Source organism: Strigops habroptila, chromosome 1, assembly GCF_004027225.2.
Source record: "Strigops habroptila isolate Jane chromosome 1, bStrHab1.2.pri, whole genome shotgun sequence".
In the NCBI taxonomy this organism is placed as follows: domain Eukaryota; kingdom Metazoa; phylum Chordata; class Aves; order Psittaciformes; family Psittacidae; genus Strigops; species Strigops habroptila.
The window spans coordinates 148919504-148931512 of NC_044277.2; the positions used below are offsets into that span (position 1 = coordinate 148919504).

Below are 12009 nucleotides of genomic sequence, written 5' to 3' on the forward strand. Positions count from 1 at the left end.
TCAACCAGGTAGGAAAAGATCTTCAAGACCATCAAGTCCAACCGTTCCCCAGCACTGCCAAGGCCACCACTAACCCATGGCACTGAGGGCCTTGTCTACTCGGTTTCTGAACACTTGCAGGGACGGTGACTCCAGCACTGCCCTGGGCAGCCTGTTCCAATGCCTGAGCACCCTCTGGGGAAGGAATTGTTCCTCAGCTCCATCTAAACCTCCCCTGGTGCAGCTTGAGGCCGTTTCCTCTTGTCCCATCCCTTGTTCCTTGGGAGCAGAGACCAGCCCCCTCCTGGCTCCATCCTCCTGTCAGGCAGTTGCAGAGAGCGAGAAGGTCCCCCCTGAGTCTTCTCTTCTCCAGACTAAACCCCCCCGGTCCCTCAGCCGTTCCTCATTACACTTGTGCTCCAGGCCCTGCACCAGCTCCGGTGCCCTTCTCTGGCCCTGCTCCAACAAGTGTGTTTCTGGGTGATCCCTGCAGCACCTTTGTTTTTTGAGTTGAAGTGGGAGAAGTGCCGTTGTTAATACCTAGTTGCAGGAAGAAAACTGTCCAGCCCTAAATGGGAACTGCACCTTTTAACAGGCACACTGAAATGGAGGGGGTGTCAAATGCCCAAGACTTGTCTGTTTGGGGTAAATAATGCTCCCTCCAGCTTTGACAGATGTAAGGAGGCAACATGTTTGTGTGGAACGTGTACCGCTCTGTAGTGAAAATGTGGAACTGTTCTCACATTGAGATTTGGAGAAAAGAGGTATAACAAGGTTGAAATTCCCCACTGGCACAATTCTGAGCATGCTGGGATCTACCAGTCCAGGTCCAGGAGCAGAATCTGCCCTCTGAGGTAGAGGATGCCCTGGGTGTGCTGGCACAGTACAATGTACTTCAGCATCAGGAGCATGCAGGAAGACCCACCACAGTTACTGAGCTCAGGTGAGTGGAACAGCCTGTGTTGGATCTTGGGGTAACATGGCCATGCACTTGTGGAAGAAGCTGTGAGCACAGACTCGCTCGTGCAAGGACCATGCTGTATCCCCTTGGCGTGCCTGCATGAATAACAAGCAGGGCTGCTAAGAAGTGTTCTCTCTCTTCCCCAGGTTGTGCTAATACTTTGGACAGTTATTTGGTTGTATTTAGCTGGGTGGCTTTGAAAAAGAGTCTTTTTAGCAAGGTGGTTTTATTTCTTGCTACTCTTTGGGTTGTTCTTGTAGATCCTCTTTGAGATAGGCAGGTCTGTGGTGCTCTACAGCGTAGATGCTCAGTGGGCAAAGAGGAGAGTCACTCTTGGGAGCAATCCTGGTGTAATCTCTGTGACACATGGACCAAAGCCAGAAAAACATGAGATTAGGGAAGGGGGCAGGGGATAAAGGTAACAAAATAGCTGCAGATTAGTAAGATGACAAAGTTGACAGATCACAGTTCATGGATGAAATAGGAATGCTTCTTCCTTGAAGCGCATGTGCTGTGGTTCCTGCTGCTTTTTTTCACTTGCCACCTTCCTCTCCAGTTCTTATAGCAGCTGAGACTTGGTCAGAGCAGACATCCTCAATGGGATACTGCCTTTCATTGCTGTTTTGTCTCCTTCCCGTGTCCTGTTATCCTGTTCTCATGTAGTATTAACACACAAGATGCTGATTCTGGAACGACCTGATGGAGGCTGCCCTGTCTTTTACCAATAAACTATTGCTGATGTGCCAGGGACTAAAGTGGTTGCATTGATTTGTGAGCTGTACTAACACTGCCAGTTGATAGCATAAATCAGTAGGTTTTACTTGTCTGGTTATCCAATTCACATGTTTCATAGAATGGTTTGGGTTGGAAGGGATCTTAAAGATCATCCAGTTCCAACCCTTTGCTATGGACTTCCTATAATAGGGAAATAGGGTTTCCTATTATAAACTTTCATACGTAGATTGCTGAGCAGCACGTGTGAAATAACTTATTTTAGTCAAGTGTCTTGGACCTCATAGAGTGTAAGTCCATCACGCACAGACTGAAAGCCCTTGATTTAAACCAAAAGCGCCTTCAGAGTAAGGTCTCTAACCCTCACAGAGAGGATTAATTCATGGAAATGTTTTTTTAGTAAAGGTGCTATTTTACAGGAAGGGAAGTATATTTTTCCAGTAGATTTAATTGTCAAGATGTTTTTAGAGAAAATGAGCCCTTGCCACTACTCATGAGTAAGGCAGCTGAGATTCCTCTGTACCTATGACCTAAATTAATGTTCAGCTTCTCCAAGGCTTATGGCAGTAACAGTGTGCAAAGCCTTTCTGTAACTTGTAGAAGGATTAGAGTAAGTTGTTTGGGCCTGACGGACTGTGGAGACGCTGTAAGTATATTGGTGGTGAACAAACCCCATAATTATTTGTAATAAGAGGAACTGTTCTGCTTCTGAAGTTGTTGCTATCAAAAAACCCATATGGTATGGATGCCACATGATACGAAGGCTATCAATCTTTTGTATGGTTGATGTCTATAAAACACCTGTAAATATAGAGGGGCTTTCTGGTGATGATATCCTGAACACAAACCAGCACAGCACCAGCCATAAGATTGCAGGTAACCCACAATGTTTAGCTCTTCCCCTTCCCTTCTTCTTGCCTGCCTACCTGCCTTTTTGTGGTTTACTGTAGAAGCCAGCATCAGGCAGATATAGGCAGTGAAATTACTTTATACTCCTTTCATGTTTTCGTGTCTTGATTAATGTGGCTTAAACCCATGATTTTGGGGTCTCTTCTTTTTTGTTACCATTGCTGTTTAGTTGAATGGGTCAGTCTGCGCAGAGGAAGTACAATATTCTTCCTGTTTCATAAAACCCTCAACCTTACAGCTCCTTTCCAGTCTGGAGTAACTTCAGGTATTTCTGCCTTCTGTCATCTTCTGCTTGCAGTTCCAAAATGGTTTCCAAGAAGAGCAGATGAATACTGCTGCTCTTTATTGTCTGTCCAACTCTCCTAACATTGTCTATTGTCTGGAGCACATAGAAATTTCATCGAGAGGAAAGTGCCAGAATGCTAATACATATTGTCAGAGACATTGTTCCAGTACTCCGAAATAGACTCTGATATGCCATTCAAGACTGCTATAGCATAAAGCTTGGGGCAGAGATAAAGAGATCCTCGGCTAAGACACTGGGAGGAAAAGAAAGAAAGAAACAAACTTAGGGGAAAGAAAGAAGTGGCAGATCCTGAGGCAGCTTGAAAAATATTTGAGATGGAGACAGATTTTATCAGTGTGGTAAAATAAGTCAGTGTTGAAATGAATCTGTGAAGAAGCAAATTATTTATTATAACACTTATTAGGCTTTTCATGAATATTGAGTAAAAATACTTGGGGTTTCTTTCAAATAGTCTAAAAAGATTCAAAGATGTGGATGCAGCAAGTCCACAGAGCCAGGCAGTGTTTCCAACAGGGTGCCAGTTAAGATTAATTATGAGGTTGTTAGTGATGTTTTGCAACTAACATACTTCTGCAGTTCCTGTGGTCAGATATGTAAATCATTTATAACACACGGATGCAATTTACAGTTTATTGCTATGTTTGATTGTCAGTCTTTAATTCTACCTCACATTAAAGCCATCTCAAGCAACTGGCAATACTGAAGTTTCCCCTGATAGGAGGAACAGTTTATGCAGGCATTAGATGTTTCTGCATCAAAGACTGGAGTTTCTCAAATACATAGTTAGTGGGGCAAATCCTTGGATATTAAGAACTCTGGTTTTGGGGTGTTTTTGCAGCTGAAATTCTGTTCTGCATATATATGGTTTGAATGTTTCTTTGGATGTTTTCAGGATATTTCCTATTTGCTGCACAAACTTCTGTACTGTAAGCCCTGCTAAAAACATGTCAGTGAAGATACCCAACTCAATCCATTTACTCAAAGGACTTCACCTTCAGCAAAGTATAGGTCTTCTAATTCTATTTCTTTCTATTTATTATTCAAATAAGATTTTATTATTTTCTATTTATTATTGAATAAAGAAATGGTAGCAATTTAGTTACTATTGAATTTATTTATTGAATTTATTTCCCTCTAAGACTTCTGTCATACTGCCTGCTTAAGCGTATCCTGCCGTTTCATACCTGACGGGAAGGTAAAGCTTAATGCAGAGCGAAACTGGCAAAGCTCCTCTGTAAAAGTTCTTTCCTCGACAGTGAGCGTGCTGTGTGTTTCCAGACACTTCACACTTCATAGCCATTGAGAAATGCAGCTTTTTGGCAGTAGAACGGGTAAAAGGTCCATAAATGTGGAACATGAGTGTGTCTGACTGCTGCTGGGCTCCTTACCTTGTTACATTACTCACACTTGGTGTGCTGCACATGGCCATGACCGCAGGGCAGGGCTGCAGGGCACCCGGAGCAGAGCAGACGCTGTCCCCCGTGGGTAGGGAGCATTGCTGTGCTGCGAGGGAAGCGGGGAGTGGGGACCCTCCTTCTACTCAGCCCCTCTGTGGCTCATTTCCCCACCAGCACCCCGTGTGCCCATGTAGTGGGGCCGTGCGGTGCTGAATCCACAGTACGGCTGAACTCCCCTCTCTGTAAGCCTGGAGATCCTTGTGCCTGACACAGAGTCACATCGTTTCATTTCCAGGTGATTTGTGCCTGGGAAAACAGGATGGATAAGGGGAGACCTTGTAACAGTCTTCCAACACCTAAAGGGGGCCTACAAGAAATCTGGAGAGGGACTTCTTACATGGGCTTGTAGTGACAGGACAAGGGGGAATGGCTTTAAACTGACAGAGGGGAGACAAGGAAACAGAATGAAGACCTGGCACAACGTAAGGGCTGAGCTTAACTCCTCAACCTGGTAGAGGCTGATGTGCAGGCAGGGCTGAGCATGGATACAGATACGGGATGCACCTTACCAATGAAAGGCTATTTTGTTCTCCAGGACTTTTCCTGAAGGATTTTGTTTCCCAGCAGCAGAGATCAGCTCAGAGTTATGCCAAGTTGAGGGGTAAATAATGCAGCAATGTTTGAGGCACAGCTGGAGCTGCAAAACATCTGTGTGCTTAACTTCACATCTCTGAAGCACTGGAGCCCTGCTTAGGAAAAGAATTCTCTCATTCAAAAATGCCCGTGGAGAGGTAGTCATTGCTCATTTTTGCTACTGAAGCACCCCTCCATTTTGCATTAGGAGGGCATTTACAAGGACTAAGAGGCAAGATGTACGGGAGAAAACTGACACCCAAGAAAAGAATAACTATTGCATTTTGAAGCTTGCAGAGGAACAAGTGTTAGATAAATGCTTATGACAAACAGACCCTGTTTGATCTCCCTAAGAAGATTTGACAAGTCAGACACACAGGAGCCATAAATTACCTGTAATGGTAAAAATTACATCAGTTATAACCTTTTAAGCAGTTGTGCCTCATACAGCATCAATTCAGAGATAGTAATCTAAGGAGAACCAGTCTCTTTATACATGTTTGCCTTGTAATATACAGCTACAAGAGTAAGCTGCGTATGATTTTCATAAGACGTGATAAAAATCTAATGGTTCTAGGCTGCATACCGAAAACCTGTGCAGATAAGTGGCTCAGGCTCTAACTGATAAACATACTGGGCCAGGAAAGCCATTTTTTACTTTAAAAAAGAAATGAAAGTATGATTGAGATGTCATGGTGTGGGGGTACTGGATGGGGAAGATTCCCATAATCAGTCATCAGCCCGTTTCAAAGACAAGCTGGGAAAGCGGGGAGCGGGGCTGCCACACGTCGCAGCAGGCTGGGCTATGTGCACCCCTGACACCTCCTGTGCCTTCCTTAGAGGATTTCCCTGGGGAAGTTGCTTTTGCTGGCTCGCAAGTTGTTCACGAAGGTGGGGCAGGGGACACAGCACCTGGGTGCTGTGCTGACCACTGGCACCTGAGGAGCTGGTGCAGCACAGAGCTGACACCCATGACAGTGGGGCTTGACAATGCAGATCCTACAGCAGTGATCTCTACTAGGGGATTGTTTCTTGTTCTGCCCTAATGGCAGAACTTGAGTTCCCCCAGAGCCCACAAAGAACACATAGGAAAGATGATTTCCACCCTCTGCATGGCCTTGCTTGTGCTCAAGCGGCTGCTCTTGGGGCTGGAGGAAAGACTTCCAGGCCTGGCTTTGGTTTCGATTCATAGAATGGTTTGGGCTGGAAGGGACTCAAAGCTCACCCAGTTCCAACCCCCTGCCACGGGCAGGGACACCTTCCACTAGAGCAGGTTGCTCCAAGCCCCTGTGTCCAACCTGGCCTTGAACCCTGCCAGGGATGGGGCAGCCACAGCTTCTCTGGGCACCCTGTGCCAGCACCTCAGCACCCTCACAGAGAAGAACTTCTGCCTAACCTAAAATCTTGGCAAGGCTGCTTTTCCAGAAACTTCCCCAATGAGTTGAATCAGACTGGGGAAAGCTGTCACACATGGGGTTGTTTTTCCCCCCACCAAAATGATTTGTTTCTGTGGTAAGGAAAGCTCTGTTTATACTGCCTTTTTAGGTACGAGAGGAAGGAAATATATGCTGATTCTAAGAACCGCAATTCCTGTCCCTGAGCTGCTTTCTGTCAGCGGGCTAACCACATCTTCCAGAGGCCAGCCCGGGTGCTGCAGGCTGCCCGCGGCGGGACCCCTCTGCTCCCTAGGCTTTGTGCTAACAGCCCGCAGTACAATATCCCCACACAGGTGCTACCTGTGAGGCTGCTCTTCAGCACGGCCCTGCCTTGGGCTCAGCTGGTGCCGAAGGGCCTCTCTGAGGCGAGGCCAGTTCACGCCGGTCCGGCCGCAGCCGGTTCCCGCCGGCCCCAGCGCAGCCCCTCAGCCGCGGGCGGGCGCCTCGTGCCCAGCGCCCTCGTCTGAGGAAGGGCGGGCGCTGCCGGGCGGGGAGCGCTGAGGGGACAAGGGTGAGGAACGGCCCGGCCGGCCCCGAGGGCAGAGCGGCAGGAGGGGCTCCCGCCGCCCCCCGCATCCGCCGGACGGAGCGGGTGGAGAGCTCCGGAGGGAGCTGCGGGTGAGGGCAAGAGCCACAGGGAGCACCACCACCGCCGCCATCTTCCCGCCCCCCTCGGGGTGGGGGTAAAGGAATCGGGAATGAAGGTGAGCTTGAGAAAATGGCGGAACCCCTCTTCCCCTTGGGGGGAGGTGGTGGTTTAATTATTGTCTTGCCCTAACTCTGTTTTAATTGGCAACAAATTACATTGATTTTCCTCTAGTCACGTCTCCTTTTGCCCAGTAGTGATCCCCAAGCTTTCCCATCTTATTTTCTCCCTGTTCTGTGAGGAGGGAGAATGAGGGAGTGGCTGGGTGGGTGTTTGGCAGCCAACCATGGTCAACCACCACAGGTCCTGGCAGGGGTATGACGCTACGGCAGTGCTGTGTTCCCACACAGCTGGTGTGAGGTCTGGTAAGTCATGGCTTGGGGTAGGGTTGTGCTGCTGGAGAAGCCAGGTCTGCCCTCAGGAAGGGATACTGCAGCAGTCTTTCCACTTAGGGTGTCACTTTGTGGTCAGGGCTTGAGGTTTGTTCAGGTTCCCGGTGAACAAACAGCTGTAATTTAGGTGAATAAACAGGAATTTCTCTCTGCCAGTCGCTTCGCCCATTGCCTTTCACTGGGTCACTTCATGTAGCAGTGCTCTCTCAATCTGTCTTTCTGCCTGAAATGCTTAAATGATAATATGTGAGTCAAATATCTGGTAAATAAACCCTTACTTAGGGAGGGTACAATGCCTTGAGTTCGTAAGGTATGGCCCATGCTAAAAAGGGAGAGGGGAAAAATAAGGCAGGAATCAAAAGTGCAGGTAGTTTTATCTGCTGAATTAGACCATTTGAAAACTTACTTAAATTTTACCTGGGTTTTAGGCTGTGGTCAGTCAAAGCCAGGTTGGACAGGGCTCAGAGCAACCTGCTCTAATGGAAGGTGTCCCTGCCCATGGCAGGGGGTTGGAGCTGGATGAGTTTTAAGGTCCCTTCCAGCCCAAAGTAGTCTGTGATTAAAAGTGTGGTTATATGTTTAATCTGGTCAGCACTGCACATAAAAACCTCAGTCACATCTACCTGTGCCTTAGCCAGATGTTGATTAGGAGGGCAGGGTAAATGAGTTACTTCATTGTAGTTGATAAAGGAGGTGGCCTGTACAAGGCACATTGATTTCTCTTTGTCACTCATGAAAGATAGGAAAAGACCTTGTACTGAATACAGTGAATTTGATTTTCTCCTATATGTACAGGTGTAAAGGAGTATGACACAGGGCCAGTAGCTTACTCAAACTATCACTTACTTGAAGCATTAATACTGTTCCCAGCTGCCCTGAGATGACTGCTTTAAAACAAAAAAGGGCTCCACATACCCTGTGCAGAAATGGGTTGTCTCTAAAACCACAGGGGTGTGCCGCTGACCATGTGCTAATCCTTGATGTACTATTGGAGCTTTTATTTTAATCTGTCAGTACTGGGAGGGTGGTAGCTGCCCCTATATCTCAAGGTCTTCTGAGGTGTGGGGCAAGAGAAGTGGATGTATTGCCGCCCTGGCCCCTCAGTAGTCCAAGTTCCTCTTCTGGTACAAAGGAAATCAAGAAGAAATGAATTCTAGGTCTCTTTCTGTGGATACATACAGCTGAACAGCATGAAGGTGATGAGACTCAGCTTTCTGGGAAGGTTCAAACGTAGCTTCTGATTTGAAGCCCAATGTGTTACATGTTTTTTTTTTTTTCTTTAGTATTTTATTTGACTCTGATCAGGCCATGAAACAGATGTGAACAAATATCTTCAATGTGCAACAAAATGCATAAGGATGTCTTACTTCTAGTTACCTTTCTGAAATGTGTCATATCGAAATCATATGTCAGCCAGTCCCTTCATAAGAACTTAGGGTTTCTGTGCAGCTTCTTCTAGACCTGGAAGAGCTGCAGAAGACTCAGAAGCTCTGACAAATTTAATGTAAAAAGCCTGGAGAGAGGAGAGAGCTCCTGAATGAGAGCAAATGCTGAGGGAAGGGTGGGAACTCAGCTGCTCCATGTTGTAGTTGGTAACTACCCCCATGCAGGTGTCCTGCATGGCTAACTGGAATGCAGTGAGGTGCAGGTTAGTCTGAGTGTATCCTCCTCCTTGCCAACAGTGGGATTGTGGGGGCAGGTGAGTGGAGTTTGGGAGAAGGCACTAGTCTATAGGAAACAAAGTTTTGCTTCTGCTTCTATGAAAGAACTTAAATTCCTGGCAGTGCCTCAGAAAATGGCTATTTATTTATTTCTTTTTAGCAGCATACATTTCAGTGCAGTTTGTGCATGGTGAGGGTCAGGGTTCTGTGATGTTCTATCTGCCCTTAATTCTTCCCTTTTGAACTCTCACCACGACTTGCAGTAGTAGCCTCTGTATTTGCCGATACAAATCGATGCAACAGTTCATCTTCAGTGTAAATAGCACTTATTTTATTAGCAATAATAAAGGCATCAAATATTTCTGCTGGGATTTTCTTTTTTTTTTTTTTTTTAATTTAAGTTATCAGAAAACTGAACTCTTGCTACCCCAGAAATTTGAGCCTAGGGAGTTCAGTGGTTAGTATATGACTACTCTGGGGGAACAAAAGGTACCTTTCCAATTAAAGTTAATAGAGGGATAACTTCAGACACACAAAAGGAAAAAAAGACACCTATAAGTCATGGTGAGTTCAAAAGGAAAGAATTAAGGTAGGCACACAAAGCATCATGGGAAGTGCTATTCAAGCTGCCATGTCAAAAAGGCTGATTAACAGCAGTTCCAAGTCTACCTGATCACCAGGGAGTCTTACTGATAAAAATTATTTCCCCTCCAGAGAGAAGAATCTCCCTGAACTGAACAAATGTGTCACTTTTGAATAAGGATTCATGAAAAGGCAAAAAAGAAGAAAAAAGAATAAAGGTAGGCATTCACCCAAAGATCTGAAATTTGTAACTTGTGACTGTTGATCGGTCTTTAAGTTCTGAATGAAACTGCAAGTCATACGTCAGCGAGCGCGATTCGGATCATTAGCTTTGCGTGGCTCTTTTTTTGTTTAAAAGAGCCTGTTTGCAGATCAAATCCACTGGTGTTGGTTGTAATTGCAATCGGGGAAAGGGAATGGCTTGTTTTGATGTGTTGCTTAGAGCTTCCAGGCTGTAAGGCTTTTTAGCAGAGTCCTTTAAAGATGTTGATTGAATTCTGGAGCTGCTGGGTGGAATTTGGTGGTCCGTGTTGTGTGTAGGAGTCAGACTAGATGAGTGCAGCAGTGAAGTCTAGACAGCAAACCATATTATTTCAAGTCCCTGATGAATTTTGTTTGTATTTTCTCCCTCTATTTCTGTGGTTTGTTTTTGACACTTTGAACTGTGCAAGAGAAAAGAGACATGAAAGAAAATGCTATTGGAATGTCTTTTTGTGAGCACAATGTTATACAAGTGTCAGCATTTATTTTATTTTGCCTTAATCTGTTATTTGACCTTTTATAATTCTTGTGTATATTTACATGATATTCTGGAGGAGTTTCTCTTTGAATTGCAGTTCTCAGTCTTCTTCATACCCATGGTTTGTTCCTCCATTTGTGGTGATGTGGAATGGGTTAGTGAATGGGATTGCCACAGATGGGGGGCAGATCAGCATGAAAATGTGGGCACTTGAGATGTTTTACAGGCGGTGTTTGGAAGAATTACAGCAGGTTCTGTGTGTTTGAGCTGCCTTTTCTGGGCTGCTGCAGTAGATGTGTTCTAGGTGTGTCCAATGCTTTGACATTAACTGATGAAATTGAGGGAAGGTTTTGCAGTGGATGTAGTAGGCTTTGTTGGACTGCAGCAGGCAGTTTGAGATAAAGCGGGGATGAAACAAACATGAGCAGTGGGTTCTTTGGCTGCAGCCGGACAGCAGAAGATGAGCAAGTCCAGGCTGTGCTATCTGGGCAAAAATGGGATGACTTTTTGAATTTCAGCCAAGTTGTGAGGAGCTTTACTCAGTACCAGAAAGGAATTCATGCTGTGTACCTGCAAAATGGAGGTAGAAGCAGGCTTCAGGTAGCAAACTGCTAAGTGAGCAATGTTGTGTCTTGTAAGGGGAAATGGAGAGTTTGCCCAGACTATTGTATGTTCTAGATAAAATATTGCCTTCTAAGATATCACTGAGAGTTTTCCCTCTGTTTTTTTTTTTTTTGGCTCAGCGTTTTCAAAACCATCAGGCAGTGAGTTTCATGTATGTGATATTTTGTGAAATATGAGTTTTAAAACTTTCATGTTCCTTTCTTTTTTTCTAGATGAGTTATTACTTATGTTCTGATAGTTGTTTTTACTTGCAGTTTTTAATGCTATATGCTCCTATTAGTAACATTTAAATGTTAGGGTGGGCTTTTGTTAGCTTGTTTCCTGACTCTCCTGTACTTAACACCTTGGGGAGCTGCAGAGTATGAACTTTTTCATTCAGTCTTTCAGCATCTCATCGTTTATTCATAATGACATTTAAAAATGCAGAAAATTATGCAAAGAGCAGTCCAAATGCAGTACAAATTTCTCCTAAAAAGTGTGTTTGCCTCTATAGAAATATGGGGTTAATTATAAAATTAAATTACATTTACACTTATACATTATATTACATTATACATTATATTCTATGTAATATTATATTTCTATGGAATACAGGAAAAATTCTTTGTAGAATTCAAATGTGTAAATCAGTATCTTAAAACAGATGCATATTGCACACAGTATTTGTTTCATCTGTGGGTACACTTGTTGTCCCATCCAGACAAGTGAGTTTAATGTTTAGTAAGAGAAAAGGAAGATTCTTGTCATGTCTTTATTTGACTGTAGAGGTCTACCACCTGGAAAGCACTTTACATGCATTAAATGTTAAGTTCATAATCACTAGGCAAATTTCTCCCAAAAGGGAGAAAGCAGCCATGTTGTTTCTCTTCTGTTCTCTTGGTATTAATATTTCTTTGTGTGGGAATGGGTTATTCTTTGGGGAGATGAGAACCATCTCTTTGCAGCCAGTGTGAGTACATCACCATAGCGAGCTGTACCACAGTAAAAGCTTGGATGCATCTCTGAGCTCTC

The 12009-nt window shown here is 44.8% G+C and overlaps 1 long non-coding RNA gene across 1 annotated transcript; it reads left to right on the top strand.

The window, feature by feature from the left end:
- Positions 1 to 4041: 4041 nt before the first annotated feature.
- Positions 4042 to 9826, top strand: LOC115603825. Its single transcript, XR_003990003.1, has 2 exons — positions 4042 to 4083; positions 9768 to 9826. It is a non-coding gene; the product is annotated as an uncharacterized LOC115603825 (long non-coding RNA).
- Positions 9827 to 12009: the final 2183 nt, after the last annotated feature.